Source organism: Pteropus medius, unplaced genomic scaffold, assembly GCF_902729225.1.
Source record: "Pteropus medius unplaced genomic scaffold, Ma_sr-lr_union100, whole genome shotgun sequence".
Classification (NCBI taxonomy): Eukaryota; Metazoa; Chordata; class Mammalia; order Chiroptera; family Pteropodidae; genus Pteropus; species Pteropus medius.
In genome coordinates, this window is record NW_024344371.1 from 3,520,934 (window position 1) to 3,533,050 (window position 12,117).

A 12,117-nucleotide genomic window follows, 5' to 3' on the forward strand; every position below is an offset into this window, starting at 1 on the left:
AACTCAGGTATTATTGTAGGCCAGTACTGTCCAACAAAACTCTATGCAGTGATGGAAACGTTCTCTATCTGTGCTGTCCAATACAATTGCCACCAGTGGCTATTGAGCACTTGGAATATGGCTAGTGCAACTAAGGAGCTATGCTTTAATTTAATTTAATTTTAGTTAGCTAAAATTGAAATAGCCACATGTGGGCAGTGGTTAATGAATTGGCCAGCATAGCGTAGGCCCTTGATTTTTACACGAAGAGTCCAGAATATTCTCCTACTCCTAATTGAAGCCATTGTAACATTTACCATTCTTTTTAAGCTGGACACTTCTAGAGGCTGAATTATACATTTAGGCAACTAGAATCATCTTTCAGCAGAAATGACCTCTATAGTTAGCCTTTTGGATTGAGTGCCCAAGGAGAATATACTCAACTGTATCCCCTAGTTTATGCAGCTTCTAGAAAAGAACCATATTCAGTATTTTTACTAACAGCAAAATTTCACTTTTCAGAAGCAAGAAGGTTCTTGGTCCCACTTCTGGTGAGGCTAAGCCATCCCCACCCGCACTCACCCCTTTCTGGGGCATTTTATCTGGAGAGTCACCAAGGGTGAGGGATTTTTGTGGATGGCTAAAAAGCAGGGTCTGTTTTTTCTTTTCCTGTTAAGTTGCCAAAGGCATTTCCCTGTGCTTACAATAGATTCTCCTACCACCTCTTTCCTCTCTCCTCTTCCCCTAGGAGAGATAATTGGACTGTGTGATTTCCATTAAATGTAATGTACCACATGCAGATGAAACACAATAGCAAAATGCATTAAGACAGAATCCCTTGGAAAAAATGGTCTGGGTGTTTTTCTATTTGTTAAAATTAGCTACCAAATTATTTTTGTTTTTGCACAATTAAATGCAAAGGTTTTATGTTCTCTTCTTAAAGGTTATTTGCATTTCACACTCTTATGAACAAATGATTTTGTTTTTATAAGAGAAACATCACAATCATTTTTTATTTTTTCATATATATGTAATATATATCTGTTATGCTTATGTGTGTGTGTGTTTGTGTGTGTGTGTGTGTGTGTGTGTGTGTGTGTGTGTGTGTGTATATTTGGAAAATATATACACATATTCACATACTCACCAACAGACCACATAGTGGTGCTCTAAACCTGCCAGAATCACACAGAAGAGCTTTGCAGTTGTTAGATGAAAATGCAGTGAGCCTGATTGCAGTTAGAATTTTCTCTGAAATGGACTACTGATAAGTTTCCTTTAAAAATATGTCTTCCAGTATTCATCATTTTGCAAGATAGATCCTTTGTACACACTCTAAATTGATGAGTTGAACAAATAGCACTAAAGGAGAAAAAGCCATTTGAGAAAGCCCTGTCTCATGCATAAACCCTGAAATAACCATTTTTTTTTCTTCCATAACTCTCATATTATTAGGTTTTAATTAGGTTCATGCCACAGCTCAGTGGTTAGGTTTAGGAATCACGTGTTATGGACAAAGGCACAATGAGTTCAACAGCATCTATTTCAGGCTCCTTATTTAATCAGTCTGCTTGTCTCATCCCCAAACTGTTTTGGCTGACAGTTGTACTTGGTAGTCTATAAAACAGTTCAGAATGTCAGGGTCAGAGTGTTCTAGTAGCAACATATACTATCAGGAACTGTGTAATCTACTTTATTCTTTGAAGGTCCTTGAATTTTATCAATTAGGTAAAGGAAATATGAACAATGAATCTGTGACATAATGCACATGTAAAAGTTCAGTGTGATAAAAACAACACTGCTTCCTTGGCCAGCCTGCGTGGTGCTGGGGACTATTCTATGTTCAAAGCCAATTGTCTTTTCTTTTCTTTCATAACTGGCTTTAGCTATTACTGATATATCCCTATGGAGCACTATAATTCACATGTAATTTGATTTTGTGTGTAGTTGTGGGAGCATATGATTGGGAATAACCAGAGCAGAAACTCTTTGCTTTCTTTTGGTGATTCAGGAAATGCGTGGGAATTGTATTTCAGTAGGCATTTGGAAAAAGTCGTGTCTTATATTTTGGACCTTTACAAGTCAGACGGTCAGTGTATCAGTTGTCTACTGTTGTGTGAATGCTGTGTAATATATGCAAGTATGCTGGGTGTGTCTTCTAGTTTCAGCTAGGTTTGATTAACCTTAGCTGAGCTCCTTCATGTGTCTATAGTTAGATGCAAATCTGCTGGCTGCAGGCTGTTCTGGAATGAGAGAGCTGAGTTTTCCTCCAAGTGGCCTCACATCCTCTGGCAGGCTAGTCCAGGCCTGTTTTCATGATAGGAGCTGAGCTCCTACAGAGGGAGAGAGCAAAAGTGTGCTGTGCCCCCTGAGGCAGAGCTTGCACACAGTTTCTTTTGCCATATTCTATTCATCACAAGTCACAGGCCAGCCCAGATTCAAGGGGTGGAGAAATACACTCCACTCCTTTTTGTTTTTTTAATTTTATACATTTTTATATTTTTAAATTATTTTTTCTTTTTAAATTTATTTTTCAATTACAGTTGACATTCAATATTATTTTAGTTTCAGATATACAGCAGAGTGTTTAGACATTTATATAAGTTAAGAAATGATCCTTCTGTTAAGTCTAGTATCCACCTCACATCATATATGGTTATTACAATATTATTGACTATATTCCCTGTGCTGTACTTTACATCCCTGTGACTGTTTTGTAACTACCAATTTGTACTTCTTAATCTCTTCGCCTTTTTCTCCTAACCTCCAATCCCCCTCCTATCTGGCAACCATCAGTTTTGTTCTCTGTATCTATGTAGTCTCCACCTCTTTATGGAAGAAGAATCAGGGCCATTTTGCGATGAATCTGCCATGACAGTGTGTGCCCTTACAGAAGTAATAGAATTGAACTGTAAAAATATATTGGTACCAAGCTTGTGAGAGGTGTAAGTTAGTTTGAAATTCAAACCCTGCCCATTGCTACCAGAGCATATGGGATACTTAAAAAATTAAGATGAGCAATCTAAAGGAAAACAATAGTAAAATTTGATTTGTTTATGATGTTAATCACCTCAGTTACCAAACTAGAGCAATGTTTGTCCATATTTACATCGTGTTTCATAATATCCATAGGCTAGCTTAGAATTCTAATGAGCCAAAGTATTGTCCATTGATGATAAGAATCTACATGATGAATAAAGCTGTAGTATTAATATTGGCTATTTTTTTGCGACTTGGACAAACCAAAACAAAATCATTAAGCTAGAATATTTACAATGTGAATGAAAAAGGGGTTCTGTAATAAAACCAGCAAGTTCAGTGACAGAAAGTAACCTCACAGGGTGATCTGATCATAAATGTTTAACTGGGCACATCGTGGTGGGTAGTCACGGCTCAGGCCTATAACTTTTTTAGTAGAAGGTTTATCTCTACCTTAAGCAAGCCCTGTCCATTGTTCTTGTGCATCTGGGTTAACACACCTTTGAAATGCTGGAAGTAATCCTCTTATTTAGACCCCTCAGAGGCATAATCACCCTCAAGGGAACACATAATCTTATTAACTATCTTGTAATCCAATCCCTACCTTGCTTTCTCTCACCTTCATTTAATCTTCTTTAATGTTTCCTCCTTAATTACAAATGCATAAAAGAAACTGAAAAACTGTCATTCTCAGGAGAATTTGAGATCTTGCTTCCTGGCAATTCTCACTTGGGCTCAAATAAACTCATAAAAATTTTCTACAGGTTTGGACATTCTTACATCAATGACAGTGAGGTACTTCTTGAAGAAATTTTTAGAATTCTATTGTATCAAGCTTTATATAAGAGAGGTTTACATCATAACCCTGGTATACTAATTATGACAAATGGAGTTAGCCTAATAAAGAACAGGGTTAGCCTATGTGGCTGGTGTTAGTCATATTTGCCAATGAATGGAGTTCATTTTTACATTCATTTCCCCTCTATTCTCAACATAAAACTATCCAAATTCCAATGCAGGAGCAAAAAACAAAACAGACTGCCATGACTTCTCCAGCAAGTTTTTATTCTTGTTATTACATCACAATTTTTCATATGTGAGCTGCTGGAAGCTGGTAGGTACATGTGAGAACTTCTACTTTTTTGCTACAATTACAGGATGTCTAAAATGAAGACAAACTCTGTGATGACCCCTTTGAGTCATTCATTTTCAAAATTGGTAGCACATTAGAGTCACAAGGGAATCTTTTAAAATACTCATATCTGTGCCTTATCCAAAATGAATTAAATTTGAATCTCTGGTAAAGTAAGCCCAGGCATCAGTGTTATAAAACAAATTTTCCTGGTGATACTAATGCTTAGCTAAGGTTAAGAACCATACTTTGAGTGAATGATCAAAGGATGCCATATTATTTTGATTCAAGATTCAAGCCTACTCATATATCCTTTGCCTTATTTTTATATTAATCTGTAAATACACAATGTTGCTTGAGCATCTAGATTAAAAGTTAAAAATCAAATCAATTATTTTTTTATATAGACAACTGGTCATTTTACTTTTTATCCAGATGCTTAGGTTCTTGGAGACAGATATCTAAGTATATCCACTGCCTCTAGAAATTTATGAATTCTTAGGAAGAATTTAAGAAGATTTGCTTTCTGACAACTCTCTTTCAAGATATAACTAAAAGCGTATGTTATGATTTGTAGACTGTGTTGATGCAGTCTGGTAGGTTCGAAAGTAGTGCAAGCTTATTACTACTCAACATTCCTGAAGGAACATGAAGAGAAAGAACTCAACAATAGCCAAGTTTTCTTTCTTAGAAGGCTAAGCCAAAATATGAAAAAAGAAAGCTGGAGGAAGTTTGTCCTCCTTTGTTTGGTTTTATTTTTTAAAAAGCTAACTTTAAAAGATTCTCCTTTCTGTCTCAATCTGCATGGGAAGGAAAGAAGGGAAAATGGGTAAGTAGGGGTTTTATTGTCATTGTACAGGGTTATGAGAGCTAAACCAGTGCTTAACCACATGGCAACTTCCTGAGGCTGGGACCAGTGGCCAGGCTGCCGAGACACTTGACATTTCACTTTCCAAGCAAATGGGGATAGGCTAGCATCCACTGCTCAGTGTTTTCTTGAAGCCTCACTATCTAACAGATTTATTTCTGACATTTCAGTCTCATAAACAGGTTGTATACTAAGATTGCTGCTCCCTCCCAGCTATTGGTCGTTTCTGACTTGTGCAACATATTGATGCATATCAGAGGAAACAGAAGTTAACAGAGTGATTACTGTACTGTGTGCTCTGGACTGGGACTGTGCTAGGTACTTTTTCATGTATTATCTTATTTAATTCTTATAGCAGTCCTACAAATAGGTAGTGTTATTATCCACTTTTTGGAGATACAGAAATGAATAATGAAGAGATCAAATAACTTTCTCAAGGTTATACTCATCTAGCTGATGAGTAAATTGGGTACCTGTCCCTGTACTAATATTAAATCACTATACAGTGTATCAGTTATGCAAATAGAAATCTGACTGTTTAAAAATTGAGAAAACTCTGATGTTATAACTTCTTTAATGTGTTTTTTGACAGTCGAATGTGGTATAGATCAACAACAGACACACACACACACACAATTTACATTTGTGTCTTTTAGTTTCTTACTTCTCTCCCTGTGACCAGAAAATTTAAGTGAAACTACATTTTTACACATTTTCGACCTCTCCATTATCTTTGTTCTCTCTGACAACACGGTGTATTTTTCTTCAGGTGAATTCTGTTCCTTTTACTGTCTTTGCCTTTCAGAACTTAGAGAAGTTTGTGAAAAGTAGGTTTAAATATATGCTATAAAACCTTCTTCTATTTCTAGATGTATGAACATTGAAGAAGTTTAGGCAATTAATTTGGTTTGATATCCTCTTTTTCTCTTTAAGCAAAACTGGTCTCTAGTGAAACGACCTTGCTCTGTTTTCCCAATAGTTGCAATGCACTGAGAAATTCCTTTTAGTGAGTCATACTTTTTCTCTAAGGAAAGCTCTTATTTTTGGATCTCCTTTAAGGCATCACTTGGGCTAGCTTAGATGGCCCACCATGTTAAGTTGAACCTATTGGAACAGAATTTGTTCAGGGAGCTGTCATCTTTCCTAAAATTTGGATGTGTTTTCAAAATAGCAAATGTGTATTATGGGAGTCAGTTTTTGAAAGGTTGAAACATTGCATTTTCAAAATCTGGACTAGATTTTTGTTTCTACACACTTGCTGTGACACATTTTGTTATCTGTAAGGGTAGGCAAAGTGCTTAAGTTTTATATTTATGTATATATGTATATATATTTATACATTTCCAAAATGCAATACATGAACTCTTTAGAAGGAAAACTATCAAACCACATTATGCTGTAGCCAGTCGTTATTTACAGTTGGACTACAACTAGTTTCTGCTAGTGCGAAATCATTGGTACACATAACTAGATAGAGGAGAAACTAGGCTTATTATCTAAGAATGGCTGTTGGATTGGCTACATATTATGCCAAATTTTGGTTCTCTTCAAAAATCAGAATGTAGTTGCTTCATTGTATTGTAAGCTACTTTAACTTGACTACACTACGATCTATTAAAGAAAATGATTATATCAACACGCATCATTTGGTACAACAGAAATGAAGCTACTACTATATTAGAACATTTTCTTACAATCAATGTTTCTCAATTTGCCTCGACATTTACTTTCAGTAAATGTCTAGCTTTACCTTGGCATTTATCTAGCAACAGGGAACTATTATCTTGTGACAGTATTCCAGTCCAATGACATTATCTCTCATATGTATATTTTGAAAAATATGGGCAGTAATGAGCATATTAGAAAAAGGCAAAACAAAAAGAAGTAGCTAGGTAAACAACGGTATTATTAAGATTAAAATTCAGGAAGATAAAAACAAAGTAAAAACATGAAACATATTTGAAGTTTACATTGCTAAAATTGCCCAAATGGTCCTTAATGTCTCTTATTTAGTTAAAATATTTTCTTGTATTTCTTTTCTCTTCCCTTCCCTTCCCTTCCCTTCTCTCTTCTTTTCTTTTTTTTTCCTTTTCTTTCAGCTACCAACAATGAGAGCTGTGCAAGTTTTGATGAAAATCTTCAGACATCGGTGATGAGGTCCTGAGAATTTATGTTTTATTTCATACTAGATACTTTGTAATAGAGTGTGTATACATATAACTGTTTGTATAATCCTAGAGAAAAGACTAAAAGTTGGCTTGTTTCAAATGGGCAAATCTGTAATAGCTGCAGGGATCAGTCAGCTGTAAAGGGGACTCCAGCCTTTGCCTATGGGTGGAGAAGCTTAGAGGCTACTGATCAATAGGATTGCTGTTGCTTTCCATCCGTCTGGCCAATTTTGTCTTCTTTCCCTCTTTATTTTATTTGCTTATTATATTCCTTTGTTTGAGAGTTACAGTTTTTCTTTAACATAAACACAGCACATACATATAGATATGCGATATTTCTATCCCCAAATAAACAACCTAACTTAGAGGAATAGTCGGTAGATTCTAAGGAGATGTCAGTCAGATTCTACTACTGCTAATTAGTTATGAAATTCTTTTCACAAGGCATTATAAGTCTTTGGGGTTTATTTTCCTCATCTATAAAATGAGGATCCCTAGTCTGCTTGATATCTTAAGTCTTTCCAGTGTTATCATTCTATAAGCATATAATATGCTTTATTATTATTATTATTATTTATGCCTACAGCACCTGGTCTTCCTAAGTGGTCTCTTATCCAAGTACTAACCAAGCCTGACCCTGCTAAGCTTCCGAGATCAGATGGGATTAGGCTTGTTCAGGGTGGCATGGCTGTAGACCATGGACTGTGGCTCCACTGGGGCACTAACCCAGGACCTTCTGCATGTAAAGTGCTAACTGCTACTCTATGGAACCAGGTCCAAGCTCTTTTAAGACATTAAAACATCAAAATTATAGTGAGTCAACAACACTGACATTCTCATAAACCGAATTGTTATTTGAGCGACCTTCCTTGCATCCTATTATCTTTCCGAATACAAATCTGTGCATTTACTCACTCAGTACTACTGCTGGAGTCAGACCAAAGCATTGTTGCTATCCAAGTTTTCACTTTCTTTTTACTGTGCAAGCGAACTATCTATGTATAGCTTTGTTTTGCTCAGAGGGTCATATCCCATGTTTTGCTGGTCAAGTTGCAATATTCTCTATTATGTAAATTTGATAGCTAGGTGTGTCTCCTCCTGAGCAGTAGCAACAAATTTTAATAGATAAGTGGCACTCCATGTTTGAGGAATAGAATGAAGCCCAGGGTTTTAGAAACCTTCTCATTTTTCATGTAGATGCTCGATCATTGCTGTTGGATGAGATAATCTGCCAAGTAGAAATAACAGTGCAAGTAATATTGATGGGACTGTGATGTGATTAATATCACCCAAGGTATCAGGACATCATAAAATAAAGAGAAGCATGCTGAGTTAAGTCAAACTTTTCATATGTGTTCCTTTTAGAGGATTACACTTTGAATCTTGGGTTCTTTTATTAGAGGGACTCTTTTACCAGGTGACTGGCCATGACTGACGAACACATAACTTTGGAGGAAATACCGTTGGACCAGTGGAACTGATAGATCTTGTTTTCTTAAATGGAGGTCTTCTGTTAAATGAGAAGCATTTCTAGAGGGGTCTACTATTTTAGAATAAAAAAAAAAAAGATTTTAAGTAGTGAGTGTAACTTAAGCAGGGTAAATGGAATCAATTCTCATTTTATTAAGACAAAATAATGCATCATTTCTGTACTCCTTTCTCTAGCACATATAATTCCATTGTATTTATGTTATTAAATGCATTTGTTGAATTATATACTTTTATAACTTCACAATTTATTATCTCAGAGATAAAAACAGAATACATTAATTACAGATAGAGACCAAGGTAGTATTTAAGTATAAAAGAAAGCTGAATTTACTCTGATTTAAAATCTCCTATTTGCTTTATAATCACTAATAGAACAATTCTGTAAAATAATTCTGTGGCTAATGACTTTGTGAGAAATTCAAGGTGAATCACTTAATAGCCTTCATTAACTCAAATCACTGGCTAAAGTTACCTCACATGCAGATTCTAAGGCTTTCACTATGTTACACACTAATCTTAAAAGCAGTCACAGTTTCCCATAAATCCCCAAATACAGTCTTAAATATGATTTGGTTCATTTTAGATAACCATTGTCAAATCAAGCATTATCTCTTTTGATTGAGCAGATTTTTTAAAATCAAGGAAAGAAACTAGTCATAATCTATTGCATTGACTCACTAACTGGTCCATGATGTGGTATGTTATTCAGAATCTCAGGCTGTTGAGAGAAGAGCATAGGCAACCTGGCGGTAAACAGTTCAGTTCTAGTTGACTCAATTTGGCAAATATTTATTATAAATTTCTACTGGTTTCTAAGGCTGTAAGAGAGAAAAAGATATATAAATTCTAGAACCTATCCTTTAAGAATCTATAATCAGTTTGAGTGTGTACATACACACACAGATATGTATATAATGATAATTCAAACTAAAAATATAAATGTTATAAGAGTGATACAAAATGAAACAAGTTCAAAGGAAGGAGTGAGTTCTTTTAGTTGAATAGGTCAGGAAATTTTCAGAGACTAATAGGATATGATAGGCAAAATGGGAGAATAACAATAGCAATAGCAAAAGTGATGTGGACCATATGTGGGGAGCAGATTGTAATTTTGGTTTGGCAATAGTCTCAAGCAGGAGTCAGCAAACATTGTCTATAAAAGGGCTAGATAGTAAATATTTTGGGATTCGTGGGGCATACGATCTCTGACATAGCTACTCTACTCTGAGTGTGTAGCATGAAAACAGCCTTGGACAATACATAGAGACAAGAGTGTACATGTTAGTAGTGGACATATCCAAAAGTATAGAAGTTAGAAGTGTGAGGTTGGGGCTAACCATACGTCAATGAATAAGTTTGGCTGTCTTCCAATAAAACTTTATTTACAAAAATTATGGTAGTCTGGATTTGTCATGTGGGATAGGCTGTAGTTGACCAATGCCTAGGTTAGAGGCTCGAAATATGTGTCAGTGGGAAATAAAATAATCTGTGCTAGATTTTTAAGTGTCTCGAATATCCTGGTAAAGAATTTGTGCTTATTCAATGGTAAATAGAGAGCCATCGTTGTGATATATACATTATAAAGATGGAATTTGAGACAAAGTTGACTGGGTAGTGGGGAGATTTTCCTGGAATTGGCATCTCTCTAAGTACACCTTATATCATAGAACATGAGCAAAAGCCTTATGTCCTGATACTAAAAACTATTTCTAAATCAGAGAACTTTGTAGTTAATCAACACACAAAAAATTAATTAATTGAATGTTGATGATATTTCTATTATGTGCCAGATAATGTGCTGAATACTATAGATGCAGAGATGATAAGGCATTAGGCTGTGCTTCCATAGAGCTCACAGTCTAGTAGAGCATAAAGATATGTAAATAATTATAGTTAACTAGCATATAGCAGGATGTGTAAACTGAAATTGTACTAATCATAAGAAAGTGATTCTGTTTAAGGAGGTCAAGAAAAGCATCATAGAAGAAGTAATATTAAGAAGGGTACTGAAGATATTTAAGGATACATCTCCAGAGAAATAATGAGAGTATTCCAGGAGGGTGTATAAAATCAGGGTGCAAGCAAATTAATGTGGCTAGTAGTTACAGTATCAGTCTTAATGTAAAAATTTTTAACTTGGCTTAAAGTTGTTTACTAGGTAACAAAAGGACAAAAACCAAAAAACCCAGTAACTTGTTACCTAGGTAATAATGGCAAGATTCAAAGCTAGAGGAATAATGACAAGAAATTGGGATTATTAAAAACCTAGAACTGAAGAGAAGAGACCTGTGGGGCTGGATAGCAGACATCTGAAGACAGACAGCTCTGTGGCTGGTACTGGTGTCTCTTAGGGGCCCACTATGAGGCTGGTAGAAAAATTGCAGACAGAATTCAGCTGCTTCTATGGGAAGAAACTTCTGCTTCTGGGGCAAAGAAGCTTTGCTAGGGTGATGCTCACAGTAACAGGGAACGAACAGGAAGTAAGTAGGAAGCACACAGGAAACAAACAAGAAAGAGTAATATTTTCCTTCTCTAGACTTGCAGCCTCCATCTATAGTCCCCTATTAGCAGAACTTAATAGGGAGACTCTGTCAATGCAGAAATGCTATTTGCCAAGTTCTAGCCTCAGCATCACAAAGCTGAGTATATAGAAGGATGGGTTTGGAGCTGGGAGACAAAAGTGTAGTAACTGGCACCTTCGGTATATTTAGCATATAACGTATGTATTTGAAAATTAGGTAGGATGTGTAGTTTCATTTCAGGTGAGGGGTCTGGACTTTGTTCTGTCGTCAGTGGAAGCTATCTAATAGTGAATAGAATTAATTAACAAACAAAATTGTTCCTGGTTTTATAGTACAATGTATTCTCAGTCCTAGCAGAGGCTTGCCTAGTGCTCTGTCTACAGAATGATTCGGTAATAATAACAAGTGTTACTATTAGTAACAAGTGTTCTGTAGATTCTTAAACAACTACCACTAATAAGTGATGCCAAAGCTTGACACAACAATGGCTTACTCATGTGTTTGGAGCTATCAGTGACTATAGTATTAAGTTAGTTTTCACTGAGGGGAGATCCACTGCTGACTCACTGATATAGACATATGTAAAGTTTCTTCCCAATTCAGCAGTTGTCCTTCTATTTGTAAATTGAAGCTATTTTCAGTTTAACTGTTGTAGAAAATTGAGCTGAGAATTCTATGTGCAGGGTGCTAAATGTTCAGGTTAGTTTGTACATTTTTTTCATACAAGACAGACAAATTATAAGAACAAAGGAAAGGAGAGGTGAGCACGTCATGGCAGGAGAGCTGGGCAGAACAGAGATGTGTGGTCAGTGAGTGTCCAAAAGGATAATACCTTCATTTGTCTTCTCCAGAAATGTTATGCTGGACCAAGAAGACTAAGAAACATTTAAAAGAGTAGGATTTATGAGCAGGGATATTATGTTGGACCAAGAAGGGCTAAAAAAGACTTAAAAGAGTTAAGAATGGGGGCGGGTGTTC

General features: G+C 35.8%; 1 pseudogene; it reads right to left on the reverse strand.

The window, feature by feature from the left end:
- Positions 1-7,703: 7,703 nt before the first annotated feature.
- On the reverse strand, positions 7,704-7,822 carry LOC120608674 (uncharacterized; annotated as a pseudogene).
- Between the last annotated feature and the right edge of the window lie 4,295 nt (positions 7,823-12,117).